This window comes from Dermacentor albipictus, chromosome 2 (assembly GCF_038994185.2).
Source record: "Dermacentor albipictus isolate Rhodes 1998 colony chromosome 2, USDA_Dalb.pri_finalv2, whole genome shotgun sequence".
Taxonomy (NCBI): domain Eukaryota; kingdom Metazoa; phylum Arthropoda; class Arachnida; order Ixodida; family Ixodidae; genus Dermacentor; species Dermacentor albipictus.
In genome coordinates, this window is record NC_091822.1 from 80,740,944 (window position 1) to 80,766,417 (window position 25,474).

Genomic DNA, 25,474 nt, shown 5'->3' on the forward strand with positions numbered 1-25,474 from the left:
TCGGTCGGCATTGTCGTGGTGAATTCCGCTATTCGATTCTTTTCTTTCCAAGTGCGAAACATACGTTCGTTATGCGCCGTCTGTCCCGAGCGCGCTCTTGTTTTTTTTCATTTGTCCGTTGGGACCAACTGCGCGCCCTCGCTCTTTAGTGCCGTCAAAATACGAATTGCAGCCGGGGCTTCGAGGACGCGTTGCGGCTCTCTCGCGTGCTGAAAGGCCGTGTTTACCTTTCCTTTGCTCCCTTGCGTAAACGCTGCCGCGAAGCAACTCACGTGAAAAAAAAATAATAATAAAGTTGATTGCGCTGGGGCTCAATTGCAATTTAATGCAGCCGCGGATGAAGGCCGTAGGGACGTTGAAATGACAACAAGCTCGGCAGCATGTACTCGGCGGCTGTTTATAGATACCGTCTTCGAAATAGTAGGCGCGTGACAACACATATATGGAGCGGTAATCCATCGTCGCTCCAGGATAGCTTTTTTTTGATAGACCACTTAAATTATTCACCGTCAGTGAACGGGGAGGCTGTCAGCATCGGATGTGGAAGCCGCCGTCATACAGTGACACGTCACGACGCGCCGTTGCCATGCCTGGACCGCCGAGTTCCAAGCGAATGCTCGTGTCCGGGGGTGGGGACGCTGAAGATGGAAACGATGCATGGTGCTTTGAGTGACGTGCATTCCAAGTGCACTCGCATAAAGGCGCTGCTCTCATTCGCACGTACCACTTCCGGCTGCAAGTACAGTAACGCGATACAATCTTTTACTGCCAGGTCATCCGCTCCGCGTGGGCTTAGCTGAAGCTTGCCTCCGTGACCTATTTCTTTGTTATTTTATTCTCCCGGCTTACTCGCGGCAATCGGACGACATATCCGATTAACCGTTTTCGAGCTAGCAGCGCTTCGTAGACGCCGCTAATTCTCCAAATATGTGCCACTTGTGGACACACTAGCAGCGCGTCTAGAGCTTGACGCAACGGGTGAGGCTCACCTGCCTCACCCGTTGGAAAGGCCCATCTATTTGGACACCCGACGTCGCCCGCGCTGCAGCCGACGGTGGGTTGGCGACTCGCGCACGTACGCGTTTTTGCGAAATTCCACGGACGTTTTTTCCATTATAAGCGCGTCAACGCGCGCGACCCTGGGCCGGGCCTTTTTTTACGACTTCCCGGCGCCAGCGAGATCCGCCATAAAATACACAAGCGGTGCCTGGGGCCTACGTTCCGTTATACGGTGGAGGCACCCCGGCGACGGTGGCGCGTCGCCTGCGCGCGGTGCCTTTGTGGGGCATGCCGCTTTTGGGCTGATGTGTGTGTGTGTGTGTGTTTTACGTAAGACCGACTCCTCGTGCAGACTGTACTGCTGATGCAAGCGACGCGATAACGCCGAAATAGTCGTAACATGCACTTGACAGCGGAGGCGAAACAGGTCACTTTTGTTTACCTATATTCGTGAGATGTTTATCCACAAACCCTTGATCGGGCGCTGCGTTGGGATTGCTCGAACTTCCAACGTCGGAGTGTAATCTTCGAGACTTGCATCCCGATTATCGGGAACTCTACTACTGCTACTACTACTACTACTAGCGATACTGCTCCCGCCCCCAATTACGCTTCTCATAATTTGCTTAACTGGCACGCAATGAGCTTCATGCTGAGTTATTGCTAGTAAGTCGTCAGCTTTTAGAAACAAGAGTCATTTTGTTGAGTTTGTTGTAATCGCTGTCACCGTTTACAGCTCGCTTCATAAAAAGCGGTGCGCGTTTCCTCACCGTAACTTTGCACTTCGGTGATGCTAATACACGGCCGCGCGGGATTTTACATGTGTTACGAATTTGCCGACTTTTTTTTTTTCACATCTCGATATATATCAAGACGGTGTGACGGAGCTGTCTTCGCATGAAGATAGTAAATGCATTCTCTCTTTTCTCTGCGTCTGCGAAGCTAATCTGTGCGCGATGCATGTAGCGGTTTTGCGCGGAGAGCGTCATATACGAAGACGATAACTTTCTAGCAAATATTTTTTTTTTAGTTGAGAACATGGCAAATAAGTTCGAGTGGTCGAAATTAACAAGGGGCTCTCCAGCACGGCGTCACTCATACAGCCCGTAAATCGCTTGGGGAGTAAAGCCACATAACTTATAGTTTGTAGGCTTCTTTTCGCCAGGAGATTGAGTTTGCGTTTCCGCATCGATAGCTTCATCTTGAACTAAGACAGTGGCCAATTACCTTAGCAGCCGTTCGTACGTACCGCCATATTTCCACGCTAACTGCAGCGTCACCGTATAGAGGAAACATCAGACACGATCGGGCCACAGCTCCCTCCCGATGCAACGCCATATTCACCCGCTGTGTTTACCGCGGGTCGCAGTGGTTGATCCGGCCCAGTTAACTGCATCCTAGAGCGACCGTCGAAATGTGTCCGACCTGAACTTGCCAACCGATAACAACATGTGCGTCTGCGCTGAATAGCGGCAGCTGTCGTCCGTGGATGTGTTTGACGTCGCCATCTGTGCCTTTGTCTGCGTTTTTCATGATCGATCACCCGAGCGGGGCCAAATCATTCCTACTCGGTCCTGGGTGTCATTTCGAGTTGCTTGAACTCTACTTTTCTGGAACAGCCCGCGCGTCGCCGCGTAAATACAGAGCACGAGACCTCAAACCGGCAGCAGGTGCCTGGCGCGTGCAAACAAAGCGCACGTTTGTACGCCGTGGCGTTTACAGAAACAGCTTTCTTTCTTTCTTTCTTTCTTTCTTTCTTTCTTTCTTTTCTTTTCTTTTCTTTCTCGCTTGCTTATGGTTTGCGGCCAAGTTTCGGACACGTGTGGTCGGCTCGCCCGTTGTGTATGTAGGACGCGCTGGCAAGCCCAGAGCGCCACGTTTTAAGTATGTAGGTCCCGTCGTCGCACTGTTGCCGAAAAGCAGACCACCGCCGAATGAGCTGGGCGGTGCGATGCCTGTGCGGACCCAGGTCCATCCTTCGGATCGGCCTAGCGCGTGTCCCGTTCTCGTAACTATTGAAAGAAGGAGTGGAGGAAGAGAAGGAGAGACGGGGGAGGTTAGCCAACGATCACCACTGCAAGAAAAAAAAAATGCCGTCTAACTACGGGCGGTGCATTTGCGGTGCACCGCTGTTGGCCTTCGCGAGTCTCACTGTGGCCTGCGGATCACTGTGCTTTTCCGCTGTAACGAGAGAGCCGACCCGATGCGAAGCAGCAGAGACGGGGGGAAGGAGGGCAGCGTCCTATTGTTTTGCGGGAGCTTCGGCATCATCTTCGTGGCCGGTCCGCTGACCTTGCATGCGCAGGAGAGGCGGCCGGCGAGCGTCTCCGATGAAGGCCGCTGCGATGGGCATTGCTGCATTGGGCAACAATGCCCTTCCTTAAGCACCCGCATCTCTCTCGTTCTGTTGTCGTTGTGCGGCGGCCGTGAAAAAAAAAAGAAAAAATGCCATAGCCTGGATAGGGGGACGAGGGTTATTAAAGAAAGTACACGGGCAGCTACGAAGAAGTGCGGCCCGTCTCTCTCTCTGGCCGTCAGCGCCTCGTGGTCAGCAGCTAGCGGCCGGGGAGGGCGGTCTTCTTCCGGTTCCCCTTGGCCCTGTTAGATATGGAGCTGGTTCCTGAGGCTACTTCGAGTTCCCCAAACCGCTTCGAGTGGCAGCACAGCTAATTGAGGAATGCGGAAGCAGGAAAGCGCATTCCAGAGAAGCGGCCGAGCAAACAAGTTTAAGGCAACAAGTTCGTGCGTCGCCGGGATTAGAAGGGGGCCTGGGACAATGGAGCGCAATCGACCCCCTTCGTCTTTGAAGAAGGCTGTTGCCACCGCTGCGGAGCCGAGTCGCCGGGATTTGCAGGTGGGCGTCGGACAATGGAGCAGGTGCAGCCCCCCTCCTTCTCCGGCCTAGAAGTGATTGCCAGTCTGCGTGGCAAGACCGCAGAGAGCCCCGACAGGTGTGCCCCGCGACACGGGCGCCTACCATTGGTTGCAAGTGGCGTCATCGGAGTGGACTCTCCCATTGGTCAAACATGACGTGACTTGCAGTGCTCGAAGGGTTTATAAGAAGCCTTCCAGAGAGACCTGAGATTCTGGGACATGCCCTGATTCCCTGATTCACCTCTCTCGAACTTCTTGCCGCGGGCCGCAGCGTCCGAGTTGCTGCCGGCCCGTAATGACAGTACGTCTGTTAATTGACGCTCACCTCCTTGTATAATATGTAAATAAAACCCTCCCAAGTTTTGGGTTTTTCATCCGCGAAGACCGTCCTTCAACCCCTACATCTGGTTGGCAGCGGTAGGATCGCCTCCGAATGCATCTGCTGGTGGCAGCGCTACGGATAAACCTTCGTCAAGAGAGATCCTAAGGAACCGGGAAGAGCGAAGAAGAGAGAGCCTTCGTCGAAAGAGGTCCGAAGAGACTGGGAGTATCGAAGAAGGAGCGAGCCTTCGACCCAGGGAGTCCGGAAGGGACCGGCAACAGCGGACGAGCGAACCGGATGGCAGGGTGCTGCAACCGTAAGTGAGCGCGTGGTTTTTTCCCTTATGATTCGCCAGACTCAAAGGTTGTGTGTTCAATTTTGATAGTTCTGGGAATCGGGAGTTTGATGCACTGTGTATTTGCACAAATTAATTAAGGAAAACAGTTTTAACCACCTGTCGGGGCAGCTGCCATGGATCTTAGAGGGTTGACGAGGTTAGACTTGTTGTTGGTGTGCGACGATTTGGGAGTTGAGGCGGACGAACGGATGGAAACGCCAGCTATCATAAAGGCGATTAATGATAGTGGCAATGATGACAAAAGCATTACGCTTGCTTGGGAGGTGATACAGGAGCCACGGGAGCGTGTGCGTCGTGTACGTTTGCGAGAGCGTCGTGAGCTTAGGAGTGAGCGTCAGCGTGAAGAACGCGAGAATGAACGGAAGCAGGAGCTTCAAGAACTTACTCTTAGGTGTCAGCGTCACGAACGTGAGAAGGCACGCGAACGTGAGCGAGAGGAAAAGTATGAGAGAGAGAAGGCAGCACTGATCAAAGAGCTACAGTATTGTGATCAGTTATTGGCACAGAGACAACGGCTGTCTGAGAATTCTGTAGGTAGTACAGAGCGAAAGAATGAGGCAGCATCGAGCAGATTTTCGCCAGAAGCCGACGAAAAGAGTAGTGCCTGTGAGATTGGCTGCCGATTCATAAGTGAAGGGAAAACGCTAGCTGCTAACGATGCCTTAGTGGCAACAGAGGCCGTTAAAGGCCGTAGTGAGAGCGACGAGGTGCTGTGCCAACAGATGACTGTGGAGACAGCTAGGCCAGCTGCGAACAAATTGGCACAGTTACCGAGCGTGTGCGTCGCTGGTGATGTTAGCGAAGTTGCTAGCGAAGAAAAGGGTACTTCAGACCCGACAGAAGCGAGCACCCATGTAGAGCCAGATGTGCGTGCAGAAATTAAGTGCGAGCTGGACGATGCAGTTGAGAATAGTTCTCGGGGTGGCGAGCTCCGTAGCTCACGAGAGAACAACTGCATTGTTCAGGGATCGGTGCGGCTCTCCGCCAGTCTAGATAGCCTAGATAGGGATGATTCCGTTATTAATCATTCGGACTGTGCGCGTGAGACAGCGATCGATACCGACGGGCTGTGTGCCGATTCACAGCGTGAGCTGGGCAATGTAGTAGAGGGCAGTTCGCAAGAGTGCGAGTTGTCTTACTCGAGTAAAGCCTGCTGCATTGTGCCAGAGTCGGTTGAGCTGTCCGCCAGTCGAGGCAGAGCGAGTGTTGATTTAAGTGAGAATCACTCAGACTGTGCGGGTAAGAGACCGATCCGGGCCGAAGAAATGTGTACCGGCCAGCACGAAGCACGAGGCGACATGAAAGTGAGTGCGAAGAGAAAGCGCCGTAAAAAGAAGCGCAGTAAAGACCGAAAGACGGTAATTAATGTAGCGCCGCCAAAGATGGCCAGAACCCCAAATGGGCAGGGCGCGAGGAGAAGAAAGGTGCGGTCGTCACTGACGCTGTTGACGCATCCAGAATGGTCGAGCCACAGGTCAAAGGGGGACCGCGAAGAATGTTCTGCGCGGACGCGGACAAAGGGCACGAGGCAGTTAAGCTCCTCGTCGTTCCGTAGTTCTTCTCATAGCTCAGCGTGCAGTTCGAAGAAACGCAAGGTGGCAGGACGAGACCAGGTGGGGAGTAGCGACGCGGTCAATCGAGCTTGTGTTGAAAGCGGGGCGCGGGGACGCAAATTGGCAGGAGACCGTAACGTCTTGGGGGAGCTGATAGTGAATCAGCCCTTTTGTTGTTCCTCCGTAGCCAGAGTAGCTTTGAAACTGCGGCCTCCCCGGGTACGACTCAAAGTATGAGTCAGACGTAAGCGTTTGGAATGAGAGGCCAAGAGAGCTTCCGTAGTAGGAAAACGTGTTGTTTTGTATTTTATTTTGAGCATCGGAAAGTTTTCGCGATTTGAGACTAGGCTTTCTTTCAAGGTGTAAGGTATGAGCTCTGCTTATGATTTGTTTGAGAAGCTCCGAGATTTGAAAGACGCGTTTTTGTGTAAACATGTAGTCTCGCGAGATGCTCATTAATAAGTTAATAGGCTTTCTTTTTGTGTGTGTGAGTAACCTGAGGGTCAAGGTTACTGTTGAGAGGCCTATCGTAACGCGCGTGTGTTTTATTTAACCTTCTTTCTTTTTAAGTGTTGAATTTTGCAAGGTTAAGCGCGTAGGTTTTCAGTGAGTGCATGATTTGCACGGCGAAGCGTTCTTAGTTCCATTAGCGCGTGTCCTGTGTGGACGGAAGGAAGCAGACTTTATGACTGGGTTGCTAGTGTGTGTTGAGGGCAGCCGTATTCTGACTTCTCTGATAAGTACGCGTGGAAAGAGTTAGTAAAAGACGCATTATTTTAAGAGTTCTGCGGAGTGTATAAGTCCCGCAAGTTAATTGTTCGTTTACGTCACGTGTCCTGTAGGACTTTCAGGGAAGAAACGTGAGTAAGCGTGAATGAAAAGTTTGCCTACAACGCAAGTACGCGTTTTGTTTAGTGACCACAAGGCTAGTGCGCTTGTGATTACGTACTTGTGAGATTGACCAGATTGTTCAGTGGCACCAATACGTGTGATAAGTACGCCACTGCGATAGATTGGAAACATGCTGTTCGTGTAGTTAGGCCACTTATGTTATGTTCGGCTGTTTTCATTTGTTGTTTGCATCCTCGGCGACCCTTTTGTTTTGCAACAACAATAGTGCTCTGGTCTTGTCGGCAATCGAGGAGAAGTGCATGGCTGTTTGGAAAGGTGGTTACAACTGTTTTGTCAAAATTGGGGAACTAAATGATCAGGGTTGATTTTGACTCAGTAATAGCCTGGCGAGTCAGGGGTGAAGAGCCTGCGCTTACACGTGGGGCAGCGCTGTGTTGTTTGGTTTGTTTGACGTATGTTTTCCAGGGTCCAGGATCCCGAGGGTTGTCAAACGAGGCTCGACCCCAGTACCCTGCAGCTTCTTTCAGCGTTCCTCCTGGCCAGCGAATTGAGTTCACCGGCCATTCAGAACAACCGGGGCGAGGACGAGCTGTTAGATATGGAGCTGGTTCCTGAGGCTACTTCGAGTTCCCCAAACCGCTTCGAGTGGCAGCACAGCTAATTGAGGAATGCGGAAGCAGGAAAGCGCATTCCAGAGAAGCGGCCGAGCAAACAAGTTTAAGGCAACAAGTTCGTGCGTCGCCGGGATTAGAAGGGGGCCTGGGACAATGGAGCGCAATCGACCCCCTTCGTCTTTGAAGAAGGCTGTTGCCACCGCTGCGGAGCCGAGTCGCCGGGATTTGCAGGTGGGCGTCGGACAATGGAGCAGGTGCAGCCCCCCTCCTTCTCCGGCCTAGAAGTGATTGCCAGTCTGCGTGGCAAGACCGCAGAGAGCCCCGACAGGTGTGCCCCGCGACACGGGCGCCTACCATTGGTTGCAAGTGGCGTCATCGGAGTGGACTCTCCCATTGGTCAAACATGACGTGACTTGCAGTGCTCGAAGGGTTTATAAGAAGCCTTCCAGAGAGACCTGAGATTCTGGGACATGCCCTGATTCCCTGATTCACCTCTCTCGAACTTCTTGCCGCGGGCCGCAGCGTCCGAGTTGCTGCCGGCCCGTAATGACAGTACGTCTGTTAATTGACGCTCACCTCCTTGTATAATATGTAAATAAAACCCTCCCAAGTTTTGGGTTTTTCATCCGCGAAGTCCGTACTCCAACCCCTACAGCCCGCTTCGTGTCCCGGCCGCACACGACCGATGGCGGCCGGCTACGAGAGCGCTGCGCACTCCGCCGCGGCCTCGCTGGATGTACACTGCCAGTGGTGGTCGAGTGTTGCCTGCTTGAACTGCGTCATGCACTGCGTAGTATACACACTGCGTGCATGTGTGGCACCTTTAATCGTACACGTTTTCTTTGCCGTTCCCGTACAGAACATCGGGCGCCAGGGAAGGTTTGGTACGCTGCTTGGCATACGCGCGAGGTCTGAAATATTGGAAAGGGTGCGCCTTTCGCGTTCGGAAGTGCATTTATGTTTTATTTATCTTCTTCCTTGTGATGTGACGAATGATAACATTCGGAAGGGCGTCGGTATAGGTTTCAGATGCCAGTGATGTTCCGAACTCGCGGTGCTGTTTGCTGCGCTCGCTCGCCGGTTTAATTTTGCTCTATAGCGCTCTATAGGTTCTAGCGCTCTACGCTCTATAGCGGTTCACGTACGCGACGGGCTCCGTTCGACCGGACTTTGCCGTAAATCCGGCCGGGGCACGACTTTGGTGGCGGACGTTGGTGCTGCGGTTTCGCCGGCTCGGAAGCTGTGCTCCGCGCGGCGAGGCGGGGCATCGGAACACTCAGCTAAAATAACGCGAGCGGAGGTTCACGCAGCTGCATTAGTCGTAACGCTCCGAAGGGCATTCACACGGTGCTGTTCGTACGCGACACGAAACACTTGCGTAGAGATTCGCCACCTATCAATATCTTTGTTACGTTCATTTTCTTTACACGGCAACGTTAGTCGCGCGCATTGTTTCGTCGAAAGCTTTCCACGCATACTGAGGCACTTCGAAAAGCGTGACGCCATCATCACGCGTGCGCCGATGTTTCCGCGCCGTGTTCAAAACGGGATACCTTGCGCTTGATTCTCCGAGGTGTAGGTGCGAACGTCTTCCGACCACATAAATAGGAATAACAGATGCCGAGTAATATTTTGTTAGTTTGTGTTTATCTATAGTGCCGGTCTTTAGCGTCTTTCTTAAAGTGCACACTGTCACTACACTCTCTAGCGGTTCACTGACGTATAGAATGCATCGTCATAATTGATCTGCTATCGGCGATGAGAGGCCTCCTCTATAGATGGTTTCGCGAATGCGGGAGGCATTGTGAAATTAGATGCTGCGTGAGCTTTCACATCGCCGCATCGAGGGAAGCACGGCGCTCTACTTGTGCCACGGTTCTCTAAACAAAGTTCGTACTTCACGCGCCTATGCGGTCGGGCGGGCGCGGCAGCGGTCGTTGGCATTGGCCGGCGCCGATTGACAGGCAGCGTCCTCGAAGGGCGCTTCGCAGTCACGTCGTCGTCGACTTCTAATTAACGAATTCCACGGTTCGTCCGCTGCTCGCTCGCGTGGGAAGTCGCCTTCGAAGGTCCTCCAGCAGCAGAGCGCGCGCCCTTTGCGCACGAGCGTAGCCGTCGCCTAGCGCGTCTGAGCACCGCTGGCGGCGAGCCGTCAAAACCGTATACGACCGCGCGGCGGGAAAAGGGGGTCGCCTTCTGTGCGCGGGACAAGTGGGAACAAAAGTGAGCGACGAAAATTCCGCGAGCGCCACTTCCGCCTGTCGTTTGCGGAACTCGCCGTCCCTGCCGGATCGTCGTTTGCCTCGGCGGCCGGGGCTAAGTGGGCTCTCGTGCTCGGCTGGCGTCAAAGTTCCTTTTTTTTTTTACCGGCTTTTGTATACCATGCCGCCTTTTTTTTGTGCATTCCATGTCGTTTTAGGTTAACGTTGTTGACGATAACCTTTTAGTTCGCACTTCAGCGACCGCGCTGCTGTCTGCGGTTTACCATAAGGTCACGCATAATGGCGCGTTTTATCGTAGCCGCCACCGTGATGCAGCGACCTTTACTGCCCCACGTATGCGTAAATTGCGGGTCCCCTTACTGCGCCGACGATGGTTACGACACCCGTGCGGTAACAGTGGCGGTGGAGATGTAGCGGTGTGATGAAGCGTGCGTCTAATATGGAATTTGAATGGTAAGTAGCCTTTTGTCAGCCCCAGCGATTGATTTATTTGTTTATTGGGGTTTAATGTCCAAAAGCAGCATCCGGGCTACGAGACACGTTGTATAGTAAAGGGTCCTGATTAGGCAATTTCGAGCGCCCTGATAGATGTCGTCACGGGAGCGTTTCTGCATTCGGCGCACGTCAGAACGCGGTTGCCGCGGCTGGGATTCCAAGTTGCGGCCTCGTGCTCCGCAGCGGAACTCCATAGGTACTTCAGCCGCCCCGGCGGGTGTTCCAAAACTCTGGACCAAGGCTTCAGCCCCGAGGGCGCAAGAGCCTCGCGCCCCATTCGCGCAGTCGTTGCGCCTAATTTCCCGTTCCGTTTATCGCCGTCTCTGATGGTGTCATCGCCCGCAAGAGAGCAGCTGCTCACGTCGACATGCAAGAGATCTGTGGCAGCGCACGTTTAATGCTGTCTATATTTTATGTGAGTTTTCATCGCTGTGCGTCATTTCGCCCGTTTTTTTTTTCTTTTTTCCCCTCTTCAGAGAGATGACGCAAAGGCCCAGGAGTCGTTCGCGAAGCTTGTATTGCGCAATATAGGCATGTATGTATTCTTTTACGCTTATTGGCGTCGGTACAGGAGCGAACTTGAGTAGATACGTGTGCCCCTATATACGCCAGCCTTGATTACCGTGTAGAACATTCTCCATTGTGTTCATGGGAGCAACCGTGCACGTCCCTCCTGACGCCTTCCGCTACCCCTTTTACTTCTAACCCTATGACTATTATGAAAATGTGATCGTATCTTTTCCTTTAAATTCAAATTTATTGTTTCTAGATTAATAAACAAAAATTTGCGAACATATGCAAAACGTTACGGACCCTCAGTGGTGATTAGATTAAAAAAAAAAATTAGGGACGGAGCTTTGCGCGATGTGACGCTCTCAGCGTGAACTGTACACCCGCCGATATGTGCGTGCACTGGAATAGCTGCAAGTGTATAAATAGTGCTCAACATAGGCCGAATCTTGCCGTAGTCGCCGTCTGTTTCCATATTAATTAGCCTCCGTTGTATGATGACAGCCGCTCGAGCCCCGTTTACCAGCAGTTGAAAATGCGCAGTGCCTTCCCCCGTATACCCCTCCTCCAACGTGAGTTAGCACGCCGGATGTTTGCCGTCCGCTTAACTTACCTAACTGTTGCCTCATTTTTCTGTCTCTCTGAATCGGCAGGAATCGAGGCTGTACTTCTCTGCGAAGAGGACGAAAGGGTTTCTTAGTTTGTGCAATGTCGACATCCGCCCACCTGCCCCCCCCCCCCTTTTTTTTTTATCCTCGGCTATTTGCAGCCACAGTGAACTAATGCAGGAAGCTGCGCCAGAACTGTATGCAAACTTCGCACTAGACAGCTTTTTTTTTTTTCTTTACCGTTGCTCCCCTGGCGCATTCGCCACTCTCGCGGGGAAGGCTATTTGTATCTTTCTCTCTGGTTGTGTAGTGCGACTCAGCTCGGTGGTCGCAGCGGCTGATCGTAAGGGCGTTCAGTGGGGGCATATGTGCAGGTGGCGCAACCTGGAACGTATGCACGAGCACGGTCTCTCTGCACGCAAGTTGCGCCAGAGCTTCTCCGCCGTTGCATAACGGCGTCTCACTGCCGCGGACGCGCAGAATACGTGCCTTTCGGCCGACGCGCAGTCGCCGGTGCCGCTAATCGAACCGGCGACCTTGGCTTCAGCAGGGCGGCAGTGGAGCGAGGTGTGATGCGGGAAGTGTGCGGTGCACATGTAACGGGCGCCTGCTGTGATGAGTGCGCGCGAGTGAGTGCGCGTGCGGACCTTTCGGGCAGGCGGCTCTCGAGGCCGGGCGGACGAGCCGGAAAAAAAGAAAAAAAGGAACTGCGAGACGGAATGAAAGAAAGCATAGGCGAGCGAACACACATAGAGCGATATAATGTACACGCGCAGCGGCGGCTGCGCCGAGCGGCGCGTTGTAGCTGTTGCCAAGCGGTGGCGGCCACCCGGGCTCGGGAAATTGGCCGCCTCCTCCTCCGCCCCGTGCTCTCTCTCTCTCGGCTGTAGCCCACGCACCTGTCGCGAACGCCGTCCGCTCACTCGGCTTGCCGACTCGATGGTGGAAATATGGGAGACAGCCTCTCTATGTCGCTCCGGTGGAGCGTACTTGCGCTGTGTAAGGAAAGACGTTTATAAATTCCGTGTGCGCGAGGTCGATATTCCGCGTTCTCAAAGAAAACAAAAAATAAGAAACGAACAAACTGGCGATTGGTAAAGAAAAAAAAAGAGTAAAATACGGGGACGCGGGTTGACAGTGTGCGTTGCTCGCGCGAGACTCAACAACTTGCGAATCGTATTGTGACCACAGTTGTAGCGTTTAATTGACGAAGAGAGTTGGGCTAATTGGTGTCGGTGCAATTGTTGTGTCATAGTTACTGGCGCGAACGAGGCATGTTAACGTCTGAAAGCAAAGCATGGGATATGGGGTACGACGCTGTAGTTGGGAGTGGAGGGCGGCACTACAAATTATTTCCACAGCCTGGGATGCTTAAACGTGCACCAAAAGCACTGTACACTGGCACCTCTCTCTCTCTCTCTCTCTCTCTCTCTCTCTCTCTCTCTCCTTTTACATTTCGCCGCCATCGCAATGCGGTCATCGTGGCCAAGGATCGAACCTGCGACCTCGTGCAATGGCGGGAAAGCCTCCGGGGGTCGGCAGACCGTGGTTTCCGAAACACTGCCGTAAAAGGTTTTTGCACGTAACAAAGCATTGCTCGTGGGGAATTCTGTGTGGTTTAATGAACTTCAGCCAGAAAAGATAATCGTTGGAACGCATTATTCAGACGACTATATGCGTTACAGCGCGGTCGTGCGCGCAACGTAAGAAAAAAAAAAAAAGTTCCAAGCGCTGACGCCGCCCTGTGCGCGCCTTGGAAGTTATTGCTAGGGGGTGAAAAAAAAAGTTTGGTAATGGGCTGCACAGTAAGCGACTCTGTTAAAGGACAGGTCAACCTTGTTATACTGGGGTAATGGGGGAGGCGGGCTGGGGAGCGGGGTTTGAAGGGGGCGGAATCAGCAGCAGACGTGCGTTCATTGGCGCATTGTGCGTGCATTGTGCGTGCGTTGGCGTCTATATATCCACGCACAGCGTGGGCACGAGTGCGGCTTCGTTGCTTCTCGGTTGCTTACTGCGGTGCAGTTTGCGCCCGGAACGTTGTCGCCGCCGCCTCATCCTACTGCTGGGGCACGCGTGGGCGCGTCGTTATTGTTGTATAGCAACACGAGGCTGCGTGGTCGCGTCGGCACTCTCCAAGGTGTCCCCTATATGTACTCCCATCTCTTCGCTAGGGTATACGTGTGTAGGACCACAGAGAAACCACAGATTCAAACAAGAGGGCCGTGACGGGCGAACATTTACTCTATGCGTTCCTGCTTCGAGCATCGCAGGCGCAGAAGGAAAGAGCGCTGCTGCGGCTTCCTGAAGTCAGTTCAACTGAGCTACCATCTGCGAAACAGTGTCGGCGAATTCAGGGCGCATGAGCTCTTCACTTTCTCTCTCTCTCTTAATATCTCCTCCTCAATTCTTCGGTGCAGGGTAACCAACCGGGCTCTGTCCTGGTTATCCTTCCCGTCTTCATCGTGTTTCCTCTTCCGCACCTTACTGTTAGCGCGATCTTCCTCGTCCAGTAGTCGCATCCCTTCTTCTCGTTCTGCCTCCCTTCTAAACTTCTATAGCGCTTGTTGTGCATTGGGCACATTGCATCCGGACGGCATGGATATTTAGAAATAAGGGACGCGTAGTTAAGGGGCGCTGTCGGCTAGCCGTTGAAAGCAATTTAAGTGTGCGAAAGAACGCAATAGGCGTACAAACGTGTTTGGGTTTTTGGGTATGAAAAGCCGCTTGGGGGGCGCTATTTCCACCCTTGTGGCGGTTCGTCCCTGCCGTTCGTTCGTTGAGTGTCACTTCTCGCGGCCCAGCAGTCGGCGCATCCGGTGACGTCACCAGAAAGCACGCACTTGCTGTCGAACGCGTCGGCGCAGCTCCAACTGCGCAGCGTTACACGCCACGTGCACGGCGGCTCTATTGTGATACCCTTTAACCCAGAAGGAGACCCTGCTTTGCTCCCGCAGCGGAGCTGCAGGCCCTATTTGCATTTCAAATGTGTAGAAACTTCCACACTCGCGCGCGCACAAAGTCTGCAGTGCGACATCTGCGTCGGTTTCGTCACGCAGTCTCCGTCAGCGCGAGGCAATGCGCGCGTGTGTATATATATACATATATAGCGTCAGTAAATGCGTAAATGGCACCTCTTACGTTCGAGCGTAGCGCACATGTATGCATAATCAGCGCACTTGACTCGACTCGCGTGTATAGAATGGAGCGATTTGTCGCAACGGTGGGGTCATTTTCATTTCCGGAAAGGAGGCAACGTGGAAAGCGTACATGTTTACCGAGAGTATTGTTAAAGGTGGCGGCTACTAGCGCCCATCCATCAATGTACTTATTTCGTGATCGTCCGTGTTACGCCTTCTGCCGGATACACCGAAGGCCGTATCCGCAGGGTTTGTGTACACTTACTTGAAGTCCTTGAAAACCATTGAACATGAAAAAAGAAAAAGCAGATCCGAGGGCCCTTAGAACTTGAAAATGAATCGAGATCTCCCTTGAATTCCTTGAAAACTAGGGTTGAGGGCGACTTTCGAACATTCAAAGTATATAAGTTCCGAATTTCCATCCCGTCTACGCCATCAACATTGCCTATCGGGAAACAATCCTGGATATTTTCTTGAGTGTCGTGAAACCCTCGCAACGTGACGCGTGTCCTCACAGGCACCAACGACACGCTCGTTGAAATCGCCGTTGCTATCGTGGAGCCAGACCAAGCCGCACAGCCATTTGATAGTTGGTTCACACCGCCGCCAGCAGGCCTTCGTTTTGAAGCCCCATAGAAATGCCTGCCGGAAATTAAGTTCCAGCCATTTGGTTTTATAATGATGAGTACCTTAATTTGGCTGATGTCGGACGCTACTAACTGTCGTGTGTGAGTAAAGCGATTGGCATTGCAATGGAAAAGCGTACTTAAAAAAAAAAGCAACGCTAGGAAATTAAAGTGTTTGTCCAAGTTCGCAGCTGCTTAGCTGAAAGAAATTACACCAAGGAAAAATGCGATAGCACTTTTTTTTTTAAGTGTATGTTTACGGATAAGGCTTGTCTTTCTGCCTCCTTAAATTCTGGCCTGCGGCACTCTTGAAATCGTTTAATGTCCGTTTAGTGTCCACATCGCACATACCAGTCACCTAACCCTGAGTGCAACGGAAAAAATCCCGAAGGCCGTGTTTTTCCATGCTGCAGGCTCTGAGGCGGTTGCGTGCGCCGAAAGTGACGTCATGACCGCCATGTCTAGACGCTTACAACAGGGCTGCGCAGGGATTCTTTATTCCTTCCACTGGCATTGGCCACGAGTTTTAATAAACGTACAGTCGGCGCTACTGCAGTGCACTTAACGTCAGTGGTAGTCTTAGCGCAATCCGGGGCCTTCGTCGCAAACGCACGCGCGGAAGGCGCATGCATCGCTGCGGGCCGCGCGGTGGGCTCGAAGGACTCTTCCTTTCTATGCGCCCCAAGGCGACGCATTTGGGCGGTCGTGCACGGGTGCGCGTGTGTGCGAGAACGCGTGTGAACATTCGCGTCGCGTCACGATCGCGGAAACAACAGCGTGCTCGTCTGTCGCGCATCTTTGGCTCGCCGACCGAGCTTTATCTGCCGAGCCCTGTCGTCGGCCTTCCGGTCTCCTCCAGGCTTCGTGTACTTCTCGTACGGGTGGGTCCCCCCTCTCCCGCGACTCGCGCGGCACGATATGTTTCCGGTGTTCGCGTAGCGCGACGAAGACGCGCCGTCGCTCTTGGAGCACTGCGCCCCAGCGCGTCCGCGTTTAAAGACGGTGGGCAGAGAAAGGCGGCTCAGTCGGCTCTCCCACGTTGTTTGCCGACCTAATTATGCAAGGACTTCGCATCAAGCCCTTGCTCGTCTGCGCTGCGTACGTACCTCCCGGTTAAATAACGCACCGCGAAGTTTGTTACTGCGCAAATTGTGTTCCGACCGCAGTAGGACGGCCAAGTCTGTCTAATTTTGCGTTGTCTTTCGTGTGACAGGTGAGTAGTGCGGAATACAGAAATGAGCATGCGTGAATCTGCGCAGGGAGAGCTATGAGAAGCCAAAGCCTGCGTATAACCTGGCTGCCGCGAAAATGATTTCTTCTGTTTCTAGTTTTTTTAATTAAGTGACATTCGCCGACTCGGGGTGCTGCATATGCCTGCAAATAGAGCTTCCCTTTTCGGATGGGGCACCCTTCTAAGTGCTCGCTATGAAGCCGCGAGAAAATGTGAATTTTTTTTTACAACCTTATCATCGCTGCCGTGGCACGGTGATGTTACATGAGGGCAAGCATACTCTTAATATTCTACAACACGTTCAACGTTGATCTTATAGACTTTACCCGTGTCGATGAGATTACCGACCTTTCGGTTATCGTCTGTTCAGTGCTCCTTTTGCGTAAGCGTTCACTTCCTGCAATAGAAAAACTCCGTCGCTGTGCGTCCGCACGAACACGAGGCTCACCACTAATCGATCAATCGGAACCCCACCGTTACAAATCCTCTGTTCAGTCGGCGTGCTCGGAGCCCCTGAAGCGTGGCACGAATCTCGCTGCTTCTTCCGGCGCGCTCTCGCTGCACGTGCTTGCTCTCGCTTAGGCTGTGGCCACTGCAAACTCGGTGGTGTCAGGATTGGGGGCTCAATCCCTTCGTCCGTGGTCCTTTGCCAAGATTGGAGTACGGCATGAATTCGAAGGTAGCTGGCCCATGCCGTCGTCCAACTTATTTACGCTGAGATCGTTGATGAAGTGAAGAACTGCTTCTCATCGAGAACGAGGAAAAAGGGGTTTATTTACAGAAATTAACTCAGTCTAACATGACTGCTTGAGAAAAATAGTATTAGTCCAACAGGACTGCATGAGAGAAGTGAACCAGTCTAACATGACTGCTCAAGAGAAGTGCGTCCAACAATCGCACAACCACAGTTTTTATACACTCGATCCGCCCGTCCACGACGCGGCGGCTGTTCGTTTACACATCACCAACTCGCAGCTGCTCTGAAGACCAGTTTACAGACACAAAGGCACACACATTCCGAAGCCCAAGCGACGGTGTTGAAGGTGGTGCCGTTCCGGAAAATCGACGTTGTCGATCGCGCGTCGCTCATTGTTCCGAGCCACTCCAAACCTTGAGAAGCACAAAAATAAGTCTTCCCGCGGTAGCTTCTCCAGGCGTGTCAAATCAGCCCCGCGTTGAGGAACTCTGGAATCATTGTCCACACACCGAATTCGTCCCGTCACCATGTCGAAGGGGCTGGAGGAAGGCGGCGGGTTCCAGCGCAAAGGTCGCTTCTTTGAACGCCTCGCAGCTGCAGCACGGAGAGGTGCAGGTGCGCGTCTTGCACCCCTTGTCGTAATCAGGTGGCAAGGTGGCAGTCTTGTTGTGCAACCCGCCGTTCTTTACAGCGCCTCCATGGCCCCAAAAGTCTCGACTGTCTAGCGCTGACAACCGCTAGGCAGGAAGAGAATGGCTGCTGGTCAGGGGGGGATTGATGTCTTGGCTCGCAGCGACCACCTGTGCATTGATGTCACCGCCCCAAAACATCCAACAAGGACAGGCAACTGCAAAATGAACCCCACAACACGGCTCTGCGCCGAGATGACGTGCATTGGCTCTCACTTTAGACTCGCTAGGCTTCAAAAAAAACAACAACAACATAAGTGCAGAAACAAAAAAAAATGCTGCATTTCACTATGCCAATTTCTGAAGCAAATTCCTGCTGACAAATTCAGCAATCATGGAAGGAATCCTGCTAAATGAGAGGGGATCTTCTTCGCTTAATAAAATTAACACTAGTAACCCTAAAATTTAGGCGGGACCCTCAAACGCAGAATTCAAATTAGCCTGCTCAAACCATCCGCATTGCTATGCAACTTTCCCTTCTTATATCTAACGGAGAAGTTGTACTCTTGGAGAGTGAGGCTCCATCGGAGCAAGCGGCCGTTTTTGTGTGACATTTGATTGAGCCACGTCAGAGGACAGTGGTCGGTCTCGAAGATGAACTTCGCTCCGTACAAATAACACGACAACTTCTGGGCGGCCCAAACCAAACAAGCGCATTCCTTCTCTGAAGCGCTGTAGGCTTCCTCTCTTACATTTAGTTTACGGCTGGCGTAGAGGATAGGATGCTCCTCGTTATCGTCGCCGACTTGACTAAGTACCACGCCCATACCTCTGTCGCTTGCGTAGCATTGAACTATGAATTCCTTTGTGTAGTCTGGCGCGCGAAGCACAGGGCGAGAAACCAATAGCGTTTTCAAACTTTGAAAAGCGTTCTCTTTGTCCTTATCCCAGTGTACGTTACTCGGTGCTCCCTTTCGGAGGGCGTCTGTTAAGGGACTTGCCAATTGTGAGTAATTCGGAATGTACCGTTGATAGTACCCCACAAGTCCCAAAAATGAACGAACGTCCGTTTTCGTGCGCGGCTGAGAAAAATCTCCAATCGTAGCTATTTTCAGCTCAGCCGGCCGTCTCATGTCCTGACCAACAACATGGCCCAGATAAGTAACCTGCGAACATCCAAACCTACACTTTTCCGCTTTCATCGTTAAGTCAACTTTAAACGTACGAAGCCTCGCATTCTTGTCGTAATAGAATTTGGCGTTCCTTTGAGCTATTTCCATGTTCTTTCCGACTAGTTCTCGGGTTGCGCTTAGCCGTTCCAATAAATTCAGCACGTATTCAACCACGGTTGGACTCTCCCCTCTTTCCTCCCACATCTCTCTTAACATTCTCAGTGGAGAACGGAGTGTCCTCCCATACACTAGTTCAGCTGGAGAGAACCCTGTCGCTTCATGTGGAACCGTTCGCAAAGCAAACAAAGTTGCCGGCAGACAGTTCTCCCAGTCCTCCTTGTGCTCGTAACAGAGCGCACGCAAAGCTCGCTTAAGCACCGAATGCCACCTCTCTACACTGTTCGACTGAGGGTGATAGACAGAACTGTGTATTAACTTTACCCCGCACTTTTGCAAGAATGTGGAAGTCAGTGCGCTCGTGAATACTGACCCTTGATCTGCCTGAATTTCGGCTGGAAACCCAACTCGTGCAAACACTGTCAAAAGCGCGTCTACTACTTCAGTGGAGCTGAGCTCTTTCAAAGGGATTGCTTCTGGAAACTTGGTGGCCGGACACAGCATGGTAAACAAGTACCTGTAGCCTGATTTTGTTTTTGGAAGAGGCCCTACCGTGTCTATTACAAGCCGTCTGAAAGGCTCTGTTATTAAGGGCACTACCTTCAGTGGAGCTTTCCAAGTCTCTCCTGGTTTACCAGAACGCTGGCAGGCGTCGCATGATCTTACAAAGTTTTCTACATCTTTGAAACAGCCAGGCCAGTAGTATTCCATAAGCAATCTTTCCTTTGATTTGTTTATGCCTAGGTGGCCGGACCACCCATTTCCATGACAAAGACTCAAAAGGTCCTCCCTATACTTAGTAGGTATGACTAACTGATCTAAAATCTTACCCTTTCGATCTCTGTAATGCCGATACAACAATCCTCCTCTCTCATGTATCGTTACGTTGCGCCTAGCAATGCCTTCTTTAGCCGTGTCACGTAATTTAGCTAAGCTCTCATCATTCTTTTGCTCAGCTGCCAGTGACTCTCTATCCACGCGTAAGAGTTGATCAAAGTTCTTTGAGGCCGGTGATAACAACGACCCTGTCTCGCTTGGGAGCGCGTCTGCATGCTCTTCCTGCAGGCTAGAACTCTGACACTCTAGTGCTACGCTCTCATTGAGCTGGTCGACTGGCAGGCTCTCCTCAACTGTTCTTTTGTCCCTCGGGCCTAGCTCGGATTCGGGTATTGAAGCTATCCCCTTTTCTGCTTCAGCTGGAGGAGCTTGAGCATTTTCAGCCGAAAGCGCCGCGATCTTACGAGCTTGGCCTCGGGTCAATGCCTGTACTATGCCCTCTCCCAGTTTGAGCCCTCTGTCACGCAGTAACTGATTCGAACGATTCGAAAAGATGTAGGGATACTGCAGTGACAAAAATTTGGAAACTGCAGCCTCAGTCTCTAGCTCCCCGAATGGTCCACTGATTTTGACTTTGGCCATGGGCAGTGTAAAGAACGGCGGGTTGCACAACAAGATTGTCACCTTGCCACCCGATTACGACAAGGGGTGCAAGACGCGCACCTCCCGCTCTCCACCTCTCCGTGCTGCAGCTGCGAGGCGTTCAAAGAAGCGACCTTTGCGCTGGAACCCGCCGCCTTCCTCCAGCCCCTTCGACATGGTGACGGGACGAATTCGGTGTGGGGACAATGATTCCAGAGTTCCTCAACGCGGGGCTGATTTGACACGCCTGGAGAAGCTACCGCGGGAAGACTTATTTTTGTGCTTCTCACGGTTTGGAGTGGCTCGGAACAATGAGCGACGCGCGATCGACAACGTCGATTTTCCGGAACGGCACCACCTTCAACGCCGTCGCTTGGGCTTCGGAATGTGTGTGCCTTTGTGTCTGTAAACTGGTCTTCAGAGCAGCTGCGAGATGGTGATGTGTAAACGAACAGCCGCCGCGTCGTGGACGGGCGGATCGAGTGTATCCGCCGCGTCGTGGACGGGCGGATCGAGTGTATAAAAACTGTGGTTGTGCGATTGTTGGGTGCACTTCTCTTGAGCAGTCATGTTAGACTGGTTCACTTCTCTCATGCAGTCCTGTTGGACTAATACTAGTTTTCTCAAACAGTCATGTTAGACTGAGTTATTTTTCTGTAAATAAACCCCTTTTTCCTCGTTCTCGATGAGAAGCAGTTCTTCACTTCATCAACGATCTCAGCGTAATTAAGTTGGACGACGGCATGGGCCAGCTACCTTCGAATTCATGCCGTACTCCAATCTTGGCAAAGGACCACGGACGAAGGGATTGAGCCCCCAATCCTGACAACTGGCTGACAGCGGTAGGATGGACTTTGCGACATGGTGCTGTATCTGCGGTGAGTGCTTGGTTTTTGCTTTGACTCTCTAGGCTTCATTTTGTGGTTGTTCTGTTTAGAACAGTAGGGAAGCTAGATTGTTGTGTGTTAGCTAGGTTGTGTTTTCCTAGCTAGATTTAGAGAGCAGAATCAAGGCAGTAAAGCAGCAGTCATGGAGTTAAGGACATTGCTGAGAGACGAGTTGTTGATTGTTGGTGAGGAACTGGGCCTAAATGTACGCAAGGAAATGCTCAAATCGGAATTATTGGAGCTAATTTCCAATCAGGCCAGTGAGCAAGATATTGAAATGGGATTGGAACTTCTCAAAAAGAGAGAGAAACGGGAAAAAGAAAGAGAAGAAAGGGACAGAGAAAAGCAAGAGAGAGAGGAACGCGATAAAGATCGCGAGTTTCAGTTAAGGAAAATGCAACTTGAACTTGAAAGCAAACGTTTGGAGTTGCCTCAAGGAAGTGAAGGCGCTCTGGGTCGATCAAGTGAGGCAGAATCGTACCGCATGGACAGGCTATTAAAGCCATTTGAGGTCGGGACCGACATAGGCTTGTTCCTAAGCAATTTTGAAAGGACTTGCGAGAAGATGAACTTCGGCCCGAGTACATGGCCACAGCGGTTGCTGTCTATGTTGCCGTGTGAGGCGGCGGAAGTAATCGCCAGATTGAGTGTGCAGGATGCATATGATTATGCAAAAGTTAAGGCTAGTCTCCTGAAGAAATACCGCCTTTCAGCCGAAGCTTTTCGGCAAAGGTTTAGGAGCACAGGCAAGAAAGATAGCGAGGGCTATCCGGAGTTTGCATATAGCTTAAAGGCCAACCTAGTCGAGTGGCTTAAAAGCGCGGAAGCGTACGACAGCAGAGACATGATCATTGAATGCATGTGTCTAGAGCAGTTTTACAAAACCATCCCCCAAGCTGTGAAACTGTGGGTGCAAGACAGAGGTAATGTAAACACTGTGGAAAGGGCGGCTGAATTAGCCGAAGAGTACGCAACCCGTAGAAAGTTGAACGCCGAGGAGGGAAACTGGGACGGTCGAAATGGACCGCGGAAACCATTTCCGTTCAAAAAGGGTGCGCAAACTAGACGATCAGAGCCTGTAGACCTGGCGGAAAAGCCCACAGAAAAGAGCGAGGAGAAACTTAACGGAGAAACCGCACAAAAAGAACAGAAAAGAAAATTCGAATCTGTTAGACCAATTCGCTGTTACAAATGCCACAAACTGGGACATATAGCTGTAAACTGCGAGAAGCCTAGCGTAGTTTTTTCCTACGTGGAGGAAAAAGATGAGAATATGGAACTTTTAAGTCCGTATCTCCACAACCTGCAAGTTAATGGAAAACCATGCCGAGTGCTAAGAGACAGTGCCGCCACGCTGGACATTGTCCATCCGTCTTACGTGATGGTAGAGGACTTCACCGGAGAAGTAGCATGGATAAAACAGGTTGTAGAAGAACACAGCGTGTGTCTGCCCATGGCCAAAGTCAAAATCAGTGGACCATTCGGGGAGCTAGAGACTGAGGCTGCAGTTTCCAAATTTTTGTCACTGCAGTATCCCTACATCTTTTCGAATCGTTCGAATCAGTTACTGCGTGACAGAGGGCTCAAACTGGGAGAGGGCATAGTACAGGCATTGACCAGAGGCCAAGCTCGTAAGATCGCGGCGCTTTCGGCTGAAAATGCTCAAGCTCCTCCAGCTGAAGCAGAAAAGGGGATAGCTTCAATACCCGAATCCGAGCTAGGCCCGACGGACAAAAGAACAGTTGAGGAGAGCCTGCCAGTTGACCAGCTCAATGAGAGCGTAGCACTAGAGTGTCAGAGTTCTAGCCTGCAGGAAGAGCATGCAGACGCGCTCCCAAGCGAGACAGGGTCGTTATTATCACCGGCCTCAAAGAACTTTGATCAACTCTTACGCGTGGATAGAGAGTCACTGGCAGCCGAGCAAAAGAATGATGAGAGCTTAGCTAAATTACGTGACACAGCTAAAGAAGGCATTGCTAGGCGCAACGTAACGATACATGAGAAAGGAGGATTGTTGTATCGGCATTACAGAGATCGAAAGGGTAAGATTTTAGATCAGTTAGTCATACCTACTAAGTATAGGGAGGACCTTTTGAGTCTTTGTCATGGAAATGGGTGGTCCGGCCACCTAGGCATAAACAAATCAAAGGAAAGATTGCTTATGGAATACTACTGGCCTGGCTGTTTCAAAGATGTAGAAAACTTTGTAAGATCATGCGACGCCTGCCAGCGTTCTGGTAAACCAGGAGAGACTTGGAAAGCTCCACTGAAGGTAGTGCCCTTAATAACAGAGCCTTTCAGACGGCTTGTAATAGACACGGTAGGGCCTCTTCCAAAAACAAAATCAGGCTACAGGTACTTGTTTACCATGCTGTGTCCGGCTACCAAGTTTCCAGAAGCAATCCCTTTGAAAGAGCTCAGCTCCACTGAAGTAGTAGACGCGCTTTTGACAGTGTTTGCACGAGTTGGGTTTCCAGCCGAAATTCAGGCAGATCAAGGGTCAGTATTCACGAGCGCACTGACTTCCACATTCTTGCAAAAGTGCGGGGTAAAGTTAATACACAGTTCTGTCTATCACCCTCAGTCAAACAGTGTAGAGAGGTGGCATTCGGTGCTTAAGCGAGTTTTGCGTGCGCTCTGTTACGAGCACAAGGAGGACTGGGAGAACTGTCTGCCGGCAACTTTGTTTGCTTTGCGAACGGTTCCACATGAGGCGACAGGGTTCTCACCAGCAGAACTAGTGTATGGGAGGACACTCCGCTCTCCACTGAGAATGTTAAGAGAGATGTGGGAGGAAAGAGGGGAGAGTCCAACCGTGGTTGAATACGTGCTAAATTTACTAGAACGGCTAAGCGCAACCCGAGAACTAGTCGGAAAGAACATGGAAATAGCTCAAAGGAACACTAAATTCTATTACGACAAGAATGCGAGGCTTCGTACGTTTAAAGTTGACTTAACGATGAAAGCGGAAAAGTGTAGGTTTGGATGTTCGCAGGTTACTTATCTGGGCCATGTTGTCGGTCAGGACATGAGACGGCCGGCTGAGCTGAAAATAGCTACGATTAGAGATTTTTCTCAGCCGCGCACGAAAACGGACGTTCGTTCATTTTTGGGACTTGTGGGGTACTATCAACGGTACATTCCGAATTACTCGCAATTGGCAAGTCCATTAACAGACGCCCTCCGAAAGGGAGCACCGAGTAACGTACTCTGGGATAAGGACAAAGAGAACGCTTTCCAAAGTTTGAAAACGCTATTGGTTTCTCGCCCTGTGCTTCGCGCGCCAGACTACACAAAGGAATTCATAGTTCAATGCGACGCAAGCGACAGAGGTATGGGCGTGGTACTTAGTCAGGTCGGCGACGATAACGAGGAGCATCCTATCCTCTACGCCAGCCGTAAACTAAATGTAAGAGAGGAAGCCTACAGCGCTTCAGAGAAGGAATGCGCTTGTTTGGTTTGGGCCGCCCAGAAGTTGTCGTGTTACTTGTACGGAGCGAAGTTCATCTTCGAGACCGACCACTGTCCTCTGACGTGGCTCAATCAAATGTCACACAAAAACGGCCGCTTGCTCCGATGGAGCCTCACTCTCCAAGAGTACAACTTCTCCGTTAGATATAAGAAGGGAAAGTTGCATAGCAATGCGGATGGTTTGAGCAGGCTAATTTGAATTCTGCGTTTGGGGGTCCCGCCTAAATTTTAGGGTTACTAGTGTTAATTTTATTAAGCGAAGAAGATCCCCTCTCGTTTAGCAGGATTCCCTCCATGATTGCTGAATTTGTCAGCAGGAATTTGCTTCAGAAATTGGCATAGTGAAATGCAGCATTTTTTTTGTTTCTGCACTTATGTTGTTGTTGTTTTTTTGAAGCCTAGCGAGTCTAAAGTGAGAGCCAATGCACGTCATCTCGGCGCAGAGCCGTGTTGTGGGGTTCATTTTGCAGTTGCCTGTCCTTGTTGGATGTTTTGGGGCGGTGACATCAATGCACAAGTGGTCGCTGCGAGCCAAGACATCAATCCCCCCCTGACCAGCAGCCGTTCTCTTCCTGCCTAGCGGTTGTCAGCGCTAGACAGTCGAGACTTTTGGGGCCATGGAGGCGCTGTAAAGAACGGCGGGTTGCACAACAAGATTGTCACCTTGCCACCCGATTACGA

At 51.6% G+C, this 25,474-nt stretch overlaps 1 protein-coding gene and 1 long non-coding RNA gene across 2 annotated transcripts in view; both read left to right on the forward strand.

Annotated features, from left to right (window-relative positions):
• Nucleotides 1–25,474, forward strand: part of Atg1 (serine/threonine-protein kinase unc-51-like protein Atg1) — a 186,405-nt gene that overhangs the window by 21,020 nt on the left and 139,911 nt on the right. The gene's annotated exons all lie outside the window — the stretch shown is intronic.
• LOC135896077 (uncharacterized) lies at nt 3,604–8,205 on the forward strand. The gene is made up of 2 exons (XR_010562581.2): nt 3,604–4,511; nt 7,424–8,205. It is a non-coding gene; the product is annotated as an uncharacterized lncRNA (long non-coding RNA).